Source organism: Dendropsophus ebraccatus, chromosome 10 (genome assembly GCF_027789765.1).
Source record: "Dendropsophus ebraccatus isolate aDenEbr1 chromosome 10, aDenEbr1.pat, whole genome shotgun sequence".
Lineage (NCBI taxonomy): Eukaryota > Metazoa > Chordata > Amphibia > Anura > Hylidae > Dendropsophus > Dendropsophus ebraccatus.
The window spans coordinates 52,607,400-52,620,324 of NC_091463.1; positions in this window are offsets into that span (position 1 = coordinate 52,607,400).

Genomic DNA, 12,925 nt, shown 5'->3' on the forward strand with positions numbered 1-12,925 from the left:
CCGGCAGCGCGCGCATCCCAGAACTCCCTGCGCGCCGGAAACCGGAAGTCAGGGCCCAAGGAGCGCAGGGAGTTCTGGGATGCGTGCGCTGCCGGGGGTAAGACGCGACACCCCCGGCAGCCGCGCAGCAGCCGTGGGAAAGACGGAGCCAGACTCTTGTGAACGGAAGCAAAACAATGCTTGCGGTCACAAGAGTGATTGATCGGGGGGCCCCGTGGGCCCCCCTTGTGGCGGGCCCGGTCGTGGCGGCGACCCCCGCGACCACGGTGGCTGCGCCACTGCTAGTGAGGTACTAACAAGGAGGGAGCACAAACAGAGATCTTGTGGGGATCTTGTGCGAGATAGTAGGATATCAAGCCAGAAATGTATGGAGGCTATAGATTGTGGATGGCCTTGTATGTCATGGTTAACCTAATGGTTAATTTAAAATAAATTTGTTGGGCAATGGGAAGCCAGTAAAGGGATTGGCAAAGGGGAAAGGAAGAGGCGGGTAGAAGTGGCTGAGTCGTGCAGCATAGTTAAAGCGTAACTATAATTTAGATGAAAAAATGAAATTACTCTGTTAAAAAGCCCTTGTGTTACCCTTTAAAAAGAGCCATAAACTGCATTGATAGGTTGTGCGCTTGCTGAGATCACTAGTTGTTTGGCTCAGAAGAATAAATGAATTTTTTTCCTGAGTGACAGAAAGTGGGCATGGTCTCCCCTCTCCTCCTCCCCCCCACCTTATCTCCTCCCCTGCCCCACCCTCAGCACTAGTTTATTTCTGAAGTGTGTTAGACACCCCATAAGGGTAGCTTCACCCACACCATATCGAAGCAGATTTTCTGCTGCGGATCTGCAGATAACTGAACAAAAAACATCAAAAAAGCATCAAAATCTGCACCATCAAATCTGCTGCAGATCTGCTGTAAATCCGGTGTGTGTGAATGCACCCTAAAGCACATCATTTTAAAAATGTTTTCCCCTAAAAGAATTCAAATCAAGCCATACGACCTTTATTAGCCCTTTTAGGTGGTTAACCGAAATAAAAGCAAGTGGAGGAGAATTGTATAAACTTTTCAACTTTTTTTTGTGTGCAAATTTTTGAGAATGAGGAGGGGAGGGGGATGGAGAGGGGTGGCAAGGTGGAAAAGAAAGGTGGGGGGGTGGGCATAATAAGAGTGATGATGAGAGTGAGAGGGATCATGAGAGTGGAAGATGAGAGTGAGAGTGGATGACAGTAAGGGGATGATGAGAGTGAGGGGGTGAGAGTGAGAGGGGATGATGAGAGTGAGAGGGTATGATGAGAGTGAGAGGGGATTAGAGTGAGAGTAAATGATGAGAGTGAGGGATAATGAAAGTGAGGATATGAGAGTGAGAGTGGATGATGACAGTGAGGGTGGATGATGAAAGTGAGGGGGATGATGACAGTGAGAGGGGATCATGAGAAGAAGGGGATGACAGTGAGAGTGGGTGATGAGAGTGAGGAATGATGACAGTGAGGGATGATGACAGTGAGGGGGATGATGAGAGTGAGAGGGGATGATGAGAGTAAGGGGGGGATGATGAGAGTGAGAGGGGATGATGAGAATTAGAGGGGAATGATGAGAGTGAGAGGGGATGATGAGAATGAGAGGGGATGATGACAGTGGGGGGATTATGACAGTGAGGGGGGATGATGACAGTGAGGGGGGAAGATGACAGTGAGAGGCGATGGTGACAGTGAGGGGGGATGACAGTGAGAGAGGATGATGAGAAGGAGGGGAAGCCAGGCTCACTGGGCGTGGCAACAGTGGCTGCAGGGCAGAGAGTGGAATTGCTCAGACCCAGGTATATGGCAGCCTGCACTAGAGGGGTGCCCGCAGCCCCGCCAGCTCGAGCTTACCCCTGCCTGGCTGTGGCAGGGCTCCAGGACCTGTCGCCAGGCATCAGAGCGGCACTGGCATAGTTGCCAGCAGTCCCGGGTATGACCCGGTAAGCCCGCGATGGGGGCACTGAGTTTCATGAGAGGGAAGGGGGAGTAAAAGCAACGGTGGCATTGCAGAGGGCCCAGTAACATGCCGGCTGGAGGGGTGCCCGCGGCCGCACTGGCTCAGGGACACCGGACGTCATGAATCAGCAGTGATGAGACTGAAGGGGGGAACGGCCACACCGGCGGGGCAGCCATGAAGACAGCAGCCACAGTGCCAATGCTGCAGGGAAGGGATGAAGGGAGGGGGACGGGATGAAGGGAGGGGGACGGGACTTGGGCGGGGACCTATTTGAGAATCCGTACAAAGCAGAGTACGGATTTTCAGGAGTGCTGGGCAAAATTGAACAAGTAACTTAGAGCCAAACACAGCTCTGAGGGGACATTCATCTGCATGTATTTCAAAAATGGTTCACTTTGTTACTATAAATTGCTAAAATTTTTATCATGACCTAGGCTAACTAAAAATAAAAAAAAAGTTATAGTTGCGCTTTAAGGATAGACTAAAGGGGAGAAAGAGTGTAAGATAGCAGGCCAGAGAGGAGAATATTGCAGTAGACCAAGGGGGAGATGATAAGGGCATGTACCAGCAATTTTGTCAGGGTTGAGAAAAGAGTGGATTCAGGAAATGTTTTTGAGGTGGAGATGGCAAGGGATATCAGGGTATAAGTGTATGATTTGAATGACAAGGTAGAATCAAAGTTAACCCCAAGGCAGGAGACTTATGGAAAATAGATACATAGTGCAGCCGTTGACTGTGATTGACAGATTAGATGAGGGTAGAGTCAGATGGGGGAAAGATAGTTAGATTCTATTTATTATTCATACTTTAGGGACTTAGGAGCTAATATAAAGAGTTTGTATAATTATATAGACTCAAAGCTGATATATTGTCTGTAAAGGAAAAATATTCTGTAACTGGTGATAGGAAACATGTAATATCTGTGTTATTATATCTGTGTTTTAGCTATGTTAAATCAGGCACAAGCCATGTGTATATTTCAATTTACTGCCTTCATTACTGCATCACACGCTTGAGTCTTTGAGCATATTGCTTTTAGTGTCTTTGTTATGGTAAATCTCAGATTCCCACGGGAGGTTATATTTTATACTAATGTAATGTAAAACCATTATTGTTGAATATACAACATTTTACTGCTCTCTAATTAAAATTAACCAGGAAAAACATGCAGCACATAGCAGTTGTGGGGAAAATATATTGTACATTATTTCTAATACTTGGCTGCATGAAAAGTAACTTCTAGCACTGCAACGAAAAAGATTTTTTAAAAAAATGAGTCCTCAATAGCTGATACGTGTTAATGGCTAACTGAGAAGATGATGACAAACAGCAAGCCTTCCAGACTACATGGGTCTCCTCATCAGGTGGGGTTTAACACAAAATGTAAAAATACATGATGTTAAAGTAATGTTAAGCAGAATCGTCTATTCCAATTGTAGCAATAAATTGCTGAAGCAGTACCTAGATAAAAAGTGTGAAATTTGTTTTATTCTCTGATTTAGATATTATTCATGTATTACAGCTGGAGTAGTGAGTCTGCTGGACCACCACTAGCGATGTCGGAGTCGTCATAGGGAGTGGAGCCTAAGGGGCCACTGTTCTTTACCAGAGCCCGCCGCAAGGCAGAATGGATTTGCTGTGGCAGACGACCCCCAGGTCACTATCCCTGGGGCTTGATTTGCTAACAGTGGTGACCGAGGTGCAAGAAGAAATAGAATCATATAACAGCTTGTGGTCAGGAACAGGCAGGAAGGTCTTAGGTAATGAAGTCAGCAGATAGGCAAAAGGGTATTGGGCAGGCTGCAGGGAATATAGAGACAGAAAATGGAGCAACGGTCAGAAACACAGACAGGTGAAACAGGCTCATCAGGAAGAACACTTATCTCATTAGGTAAATGGCACTAAGGATCCAGCAAAGAATCCAGGAAGAGGCTGGGCAATTTATTAAAAACTGGGACACATAAGGACCAATTAAGGGTGCACTGGCCCTTTAAGCTGTACTTTGCCTGCTAGGAGATAGGGATGTGCGTGTCAGCAGGGAGACCAGGAGACAAAACTGGGGATTGGTAATGCAGAGGGACAGGGGGCAGAACTGTAGACGGACCCGCACGCCAGCAAATGAGACGCCACGATCCGTTGGAGCAGAAGACACAGGAACACCATGGTTGTGAAGGTCCAAAAAGAAGTGAAAGTAACATTCTCTAAAGGGTTATACAGGTTTAAATTTATTGAATTATTTTATAAAAAAGGGCCCCAAATGTAATCAAATAAAAAACCTTGACATGTGACCACTGCAGCCAGTCAGTGGGCTTAGTGGTCACATGCTGTACCACCATTCACATCTACAAAAAAAAAAAAGTAAGCCCAAAGCAGGCGCACACCTGAATAGAAAATACATAAATAAATAAATAAATGTTTATTAGACAAACATGATCACATAACGCATATCACATATCACATAACAGCAATTGAACTAGAATCCCTATACATCATTAAAACCAATTAAAACCAAAAACAACATGGGAGAACCAGACAATACAAGAAAAACCCCAGGCCTACATCCCAATTATGTAAATAAATCAAACCTTCCCTCATCAGTAAAAACTATGTGCACAAGAATAATATCAATAAAGTGCTGTGACTTAAAGCGCCAAATTGTTATATCCTATAGCAATTCCAGAACAAACCAATACTATATGGTGTGAAAAGTAATCCGATGCAAGAAAATGAATAAACAAAGAATTTACAAAAAAATCATATCACCATGTGTATGGCAAGGGAGAGAAAAGATTGGGGGGACCCATGATGCCCTACACGTTGCGTCCAGCAGGAACTTTGTCAGACGACCTCTGACAAAGTTCCCGGTGGACGCAACATGTAGGGCATCATGGGTCGCCCCAATCTTTTCTCTCGCTTCCCATGCACACGATGATATGAATCTTTTGTTAATTCTTTGTTTATTCATTTTCATTTTCATAGTTGTGAATATTTTTTTTCAGTATGCCTTAGGCAGCACCCCGGTGGGTAGTGCAGTCTCCCCCCAGTTTAGTGTGTACTTGCTGTACCACCATGATGACATGAAAAGGGCATGTGGCCGAGGCCACTGATTAACATAGCAGTCACTTGCAAATAAAGACCAGAGCTCTGACTTGTATAAGGGCTAGGAAGGAGTTTATATGGGGGATCACTGCAGGATCAGATAGGTGAATAACAGGAATCCCATCTAGCCGACAAAAATATGCAGGTGTAGTGAACACTGTATTCTAGCAAGTCAAGGAGATTTTTCCTACGTAAAAATCAACTACTGTATAAAACTTACAGTATTTAAAATAGTATTTTATTGTATTTAACATAATAAATAAATAAATAAATAAATAAATTGCAAAATAAATGCAAAAAATCCAGTACTCATCAGAATCAGTAAAAGGAGAATAAATATTTACACCCAGTGACTCATAGCTGATTCTCTCCCAATTTCTTTCTTATTCATCACAAATTACCATGACAACTTTTCCTTGCAGCAAGTTATCACTAAGGAGTAAGCTGCTTACATGTCTCGCTTACGTAGTACACCCCCACCCTTGTGTGAATAAAAACTCTGCATAGTTCCACATACTGCACACCTGAATATAATGCTAGGCACTGTAGCCCAGAGTACTCAGGGGTGCTACTACTGCACCCTGAATATAATACAGAAACACATTGTTTGTCATGCTTCTAATGCTGTAACAAACTGTGCCCTGAGTATACTGTAGGTGCCAAACACTGTATCCCTTGTATACAATATTGCCACACACTGTCCACTGAAGATAACAGCGTGACACCATAACCCATCTGAAATCAATGACATCACATCACCTTATATGGACAATCATAATTATTTACGCTCCCACTATTCAATGCAGTGTGTGCAATGTCATCCTATTGCCCCCTGACCTCAATGGAGATCATTTTGTATTGAAAATATGGCAGTATTTTTACCTAAAAATTACAGCAGTATTTTATGTTTATTTGATGGTGTTTTACCTCAAAGCACTTATCAAAAAATAAATAAATTAAAATTATACAGCCAAAGGACACAATTACACTTATGATAAAACCTTACTCATTTAGGATATGTTCCCCCTATGTAAAAATTGTGGCTGTCAGCAAAACCTCAGAGTGGAGCGTCGGGGGCATGGGAAGTAAGTATACTTTGTTAATTATGTTCCAGAACCCCCTGTCATCTATCTGATTCACTGGACTTCTCTTTTAATTTTATTGTAATGGTAATCAAATTAGTGATAACACATTGATATATTTTTAGTATACATTGCCAGATTAAGGCATTATTTGTTCTTACTAAGATAGCATGACTTTGTTAGTAACCTCTGAGTGTGAGATTACTCTTAACAGCACAGTACAGTAAATTAAAACACTTAAAGTGTACCTGTGACTACAAATACCTTTTAGCATGTGATTGGGCTTGTCAAAATTTGTTGATCACAGTGAGAGCAGCTTTGATAAGAACATATAGCTGAAGAGTGAATGAATTATATAAAAGTACAGTAATGGTCTCTATGTAATTTCTCATATATTGCCTGTACCCAGCACTGTTACATCTAATTGGACCTCAGACAATATGAACACTGACACAGCAATTGATAAAATGTGATTGACAGATAAAGATAGGGAAAAAAAGAAAAATCACACTGCTATCGAATTATATGACATGTACCTAATTCATGTGATGTTTTATCATAAATCTAAATATTAAAATATTTGTTCAATTTAAGACTGAAAGGATTAATCACACTTACAATGTTTTGCTCCAAACAGCTTTGTTTAGAGATCTAAATTATTTTTAAGGGGTTATCCAGCGAAAATCTTTTTCTTTCAAATCAACAGGTTTCAGAAAGTTATGTAGTAATTTATGTAATTTACATGAAATTAAAAATCTCAAGTCTTCCCATACTTATCAGCTGTTGTATGTTCTGCAGGAAATCTTGTTTTCTTTTCAGTCTGACACAGTGCTCTCTGCTGACATCTCTGGTCGAGACAGGAACTGTCCAGAGCAAAACAGGTTTTCTATGGAAAGTTCCTGTCTCAGACAGGGGAGACAGCAGAGAGCACTGTGTCAAACTGAAAAGAAAACAAGAATTCCTGCAGAAAATACAACAGCTGATAAGTATGGGAAGACTTGAGATTTTTAAATAGAAGTACAGTACAAATCTACATAACTTTCTGAAACCAGTTGATTTGAAAGAAAAAGATTTTCACTGGACAACCCCTTTTAAGGCTATGTTCACACAACATTGTTGTTGTACAACGGCCGGGATTTATACTGAAATATACGTGCCATTGCTGCCTATAGGATCCCAGCCGGAGCAGATACACATAGTATACATTCCCGCTGGGATCCCTAGTGTGCTGTGAGGAGTTCAGATGCGGGTGCGCACGGATGCGTCCACATCAGAACTCTGCGGCCATAAAGATCTGCGGCCGGGATGATCTTTTCAGAGACCGGCCGTTCCGTAACCCGGTAGGGTCACGAAACGGCTGGTCTCTCACTGCGTGTGAACATAGCCTAATAATGTAAAGACTTATCACTCTACATATACTGTACTATAAGCTTGCTGTTGACAATGCAATCATTAAGGCACCATCAGATCTATAAAACCTCTTCCAATCCATAGATCCCCACTGTAGTGTTAGTAAATAGGGGTCTGAGAACCAGAAAGTGTTTCCCCGATCATTGGTGTCAGGCCAGATTACAATGTTCCGTAGATATAGTCCTTGCACAGACTGGATGCTACAGTATGTACTGAAACTCTGAACTTCTGGCATCATCATTTATCATTCATCATCAGTTTAATATCTGTGCTACTGTGCTGACACAGCCGTGTCAGCATAGTAGCACAGAGATTTAACTGTTTTGGAGCTCATGGTATCAGCTTCAGTCCATAGCATAGAGTCTGTGCAAGGACCATATCTATAGAATGTGTGAATGTAGCCTAAGTATTACACCTCAATAAATTATATGTCTGTATACTAGAATATGCACTAAAAATGCATCATTTACTTTTCACTCTTTAGTTTAAATGTATATGTCATGTGTCAAATTAAATTGCCAAGTGCCATCCCAATCAAACATACTGAATGTTGGTATTTTACTATATATTCTAGACTTGCTGTATATAGAACCCAGAATATATTTTTGAAGAAGGCCATTAAAGAAAGCATCATCAACTGCAAAGAGCTTTTATTACAATTTCAAAGGCACTGTTGCTTTTTATATGTATTATTATCTGAATTTGTGCTGTGGAAATAATGTGTTGAGTACATCAAAGTACAAATTGAATACACAGAGAAAAACAATTACATGTTTCCTACTTTCAGATGCTCACCCGTTGAGATAAAAGGGTTTTATCATTATATTTCTAAGTGGTATTTTTTTTTAATAAGGGAGTCTATTTTTTGCCATTTTTGGACAGAGCATATTGCTAGAAATATCCGGTTCTAGAAAAAAAAAAAAAAAAAAAAACTTGATTCAACTTTGATCTTCCAAAAAAAAAAAAAAAACTACAAAAAAAAAAAAAAACTATTGCCTCCATCTGTTATATTTATGGAAAAACCGAGCTGTAATATTTGAAGACACAAATAAGGAAAAGTGAAAAGAATTAATAAACTAAGCACACATATGGGATGAGCCTATTCCCTGCCAAGAATAATTAGCACCTTACTTGTCACTTCTTTGGTAAATATATACTGCATATCTGCACAGAAAGAACAACTCTATGCATACATGGGGACTGATTACTGAGGTGCCAGAACGACAGACCATAAAACCGACCACATTAAAGAATATTTATAGGATATCTGTACAAAAAGGGCTAAAGAAACAGCACTTTATCCACAGAGACATAGTGAAATCCCCAGCTGAGCATCAGAGTAAAAGGATGTACAATAGTGATGAGCGAGTACTAAAATGCTCGGATGCTAGTTACTCGAGATGAATATTTCCTGATACTCGAGTGCTCGTTTCGAGTAACGAACCCCATTGAACTCAATAGAAAACTCAAGCATTTTTGCAGGGGACCCAAGTTCAGTAGAGGGAAGGTTGTGTGAAAACCTGGCAACCTCTGAAAATGATGGAAACACAACGGAAATGGACAGGAAACAGCAGGGGCAGCATGTATGGATGGCTCTGAGGCTGCCTAATGGCACCATTATGCCTAATTCTGTGCAACAGCCGAATGGTGGCCCTCAATACAATTTTGCTGACCCAGACCAAGATGGGCTAGGCACATGTTAGGAAAGCACCCAACTAGGTGCAACTGGGAGGACTTTTGGTGTAATCTATGGAGTCTGTGTGTCCCAGGTACTGTTTGTTTAAGAGCACCCATTACACTGCACAGCCAGGATAGGTGTAGCTGCACAACAGGTCCCAGCAAGCCAAGATGCTGCGGCAAAAATGAGAACTGGGGGGACTTTTGTTGTAGTCTATGGAGTGAGTGTGTACCAGGTGCTGTATGTTTTAGAGCACCAGTTACACTGCACAGCCAGGATAGGTATAGCTGCACTACAGGTCCCAGCAAGCCAAGTTACAGCAACAGCAGCAAAAATGAGTACTGAAAGGTCTTTGGGCAATTTATTTGGGGTCTATGTGGACCATGTGCTGGCCCCTTTCTGGCACCAGTCGCTCTGCACAGTGTCCAGCCAAGATGGCGGTAGCTGCACTACAAGTCCCAGCCAGTAGCCAAGAGGAGGCCAAAAAAAAATGTAGTTGTAGCCCTTAGAAGGACTGTTGGGTTCTTTGTGGATGATTCCTGCCTAACAGACACTATTATTCCCACCCTAACACTCTCCCTGACAGACAGCAGCTCTCTACCTCATCCAGCTCATACAGCCTGCGTCTGAAGCGAGCATCACGGTATCTGGATTTTATATGCCTAGGTCATCGGATTTGGCCAGTCAATCGCTGCTATCAAAATGTAGGGTTCCCATGTGATGCTACAAGCTCCCAAAGACTCTCCTGCATGATGATTGGCTGAAAAAAGCCACCAAACATGCAGGAAGAGGAAGATGCCATTGTCTTGAGTATCACAAGACGCTCGTCCGAGTAACAAGTACCATTGTGTATCCTAATACTCAGACGAGTACCAAGCTCGGACGAGCATGCTCGCTCATCTCTAATGTACAACTGTAGATTCTTTATTCACCCATCTAGAACAGACTGCAATTCCATCTATTGTAAGACAGAGGAATTAACAACACGGTATTCTGTTTAACTAATATTGCTACCTTGTGTCTATGGCAGTGTTTCTCAACTCCAGTCCTCGTGGCCCACCAACAGGTCTTGATTTGAAGATTTCCTTAGTATTTCACGGGATAATTATTCTTGACTTTTGGTGGGCTTTAAGGTCTGGAGATGAGAAACATCGGTCTATGAGACTCTAGGAAGTGCCCATCTCATCCATGGAAAGCTAGGTGAGATGTGTAGAATTTAGGAGAGCTGGTATGCCGAGCCTATAGAAGCCAGGAAGTCTGGGTAAGAAAGTTGATGAATTTCCATTTCCATTGTGCATATTTTTCTCTATCCATCTAATTAACTTCCTATGTTTTTCCAAAGTGAAAACTTAGAGAAAGAAAATTTCTATATTTTCAAATACGAATAATGTCATTTCTATATTAATGTTTGCGTTGGCCAGCTGTCAGTGAACAATATACTGTATACAGCCCCCAGTATTTAAATAATTATAACAATAAGGATAATTGTTATTTTCTATATAAACAAATAATTATTTGCAGAGTTAATTGTAAATCAATGGTTGCAACAATTGTAGAACATAAGATCAAATTTACATACCAGGCCTAAAATGACATCTTTGAGGAAATAATGAGTGTATCAGCTTCACATTAGAGTCGTTTTTACACACTATAAAATTAAGAAAAAAAATGGTCTTAAAAATAGGTTTAAAAAAAAAAAAAAAATCAGACAAGTGTTTGCCTCAGGCAGAGTGATAAATCTGTGTCATTTTATTTAAAAGAAAACTCCCTACTTGGAATTACAATGTTTGCACTGATGGTTGCTTTTCCATGGACTTAAACAGAACATATTAGTGGACTATGTTCTCACAAACTCTTTTTAGGAAAAATAACAGCCGTTTTTAAAGTAAAGGCCTTTATTTTTTTTATTGCAATCATAAATATTGATCATGATTAGTATTAAGAAATTTTTTTAAAAAGATATTGTGGGAACATAGCCAGATAAAAATGCAACTATTTGTTAAACCTATTTTACTTCATTTTTTATTTAGTCAAGAAAAAAAAAAAAAAAAAAAACCTAATGTAATAATTATAAACAGCCACCATTATAAAAAAAATAATTTTTATAAAAAAAAAATATATATATTGTGGGAACTTAGGGGGACATTTATTAAGTCTGACGTATTCTGCGATGGACTTAAAAATGTCCCCACGGCTCCGATAGTACGAAGATTTATGTAGAGGCGTACTGCCGCTACATAAATCCCATGCGCACTTGTGCATGTGCCAGGAAACCTACGCCAGCTTAGAGCTGGAGTAGGTTTCCTGACTATTTTTTTGCAAAGTAAAAGATGAATTAAGCGGACCCTGAGTCCGCACCTCCCGTTCCACCCTCCCACACCCTTTCCCCGCCTCCCCTGGCATACCGAGCGGAAAATGGCCAGATGCGAATATTTATTTGCAAAACGACCATTTGCAAATAAATTTATTTGCATCTGGCCATTTTCCGGCAAAAAAAAATAAAATGCCTTTTTACCATGATAAATGTCCCCCATAGTGTATAGTGCATAGTATAGTTTTCTTGAAATTTGGGACCCAGTTTTAAAGCCAAGGCATAAGGCCCTTGGCTTTAAATTTCCAGACCCATAAGTTTACATTATTGACAAACACCCTTTAGGAAATAGATCAGGATTTTTTAGATCCTTTCCTATTTTGGACCATAGAAGTTTATGTTAATGCTTGAATTCATGATGTTTTACTAATGCACATCAGAAAAACGTCCGGAATTCTGTATAAGTTGAAAGCGCTACGCAAACTCCGCTGCTGGCAGTGATGATCCCCCCCCCAAGCCCGTACCTCAGTAGTGAGGCCCATGGTAGTCCCCTCCAGACCCCTTCCTGGACCTCAGCCCAACAGGGCCCCCACCTTTGGACCTCAATTGTCCTACCCACCACCCCCTCCCCAGACGTAAGCAGCAGTGATGCCTTCACCTTGATATCAGAAGAGAAGAGCAATGCAGGGATTACTCCTATAACACTACAACTCCCACCATTTCCTGTCAACAGTTCATGGTGGAAGTTGTAGTTTTGCAGCCTGTAACCATCCAGGTTTCAGAACTACTGCCCCTATAAAGCCCTGTTGACAGTTTGACTGGGAGTTGTAGTTCTGCAACAGATTAGAGGATGACACGGTAGGGTGGAGATTCAGTGGCACAGTAGAACTACATCTCCCAGCATGCTGTGTGGTAATATGCAGGACTACATCTATTAAAATGGTGTGGGGTAATATGCAGGACTACATCTCCCAGCATGATGTGGGATATTATGCAGGACTACATTTCCCAGCATGGTGTGGTATAATAACCAGGACTGCATTACATCATGGGAGTTGTAGATCTGCAACAGATTATGGGATGACATTAAGTCAGAGGGAGTTGGTGGCATGGTATGTGAGAGGTAGTTAGTGGTGCGGTACACGAGGGGAAGACGGTGGCGTGGTACACGAGGGGAAGACGGTATTACGGTACATGAGGGGGAAATGTTGGCATGGTACATTAGGAGCCATGTGGGTACATGTGATGTATGTGGAACATAAGTTGGCATATTAGACCATATTAAAAAAAATACTATTTCTTTTTTTTTTCTGATCAGGAAATCCTGAAGGCATTTTCTGATGTTTCCTGGAGGTAAAAATTGATTACTGTTAAG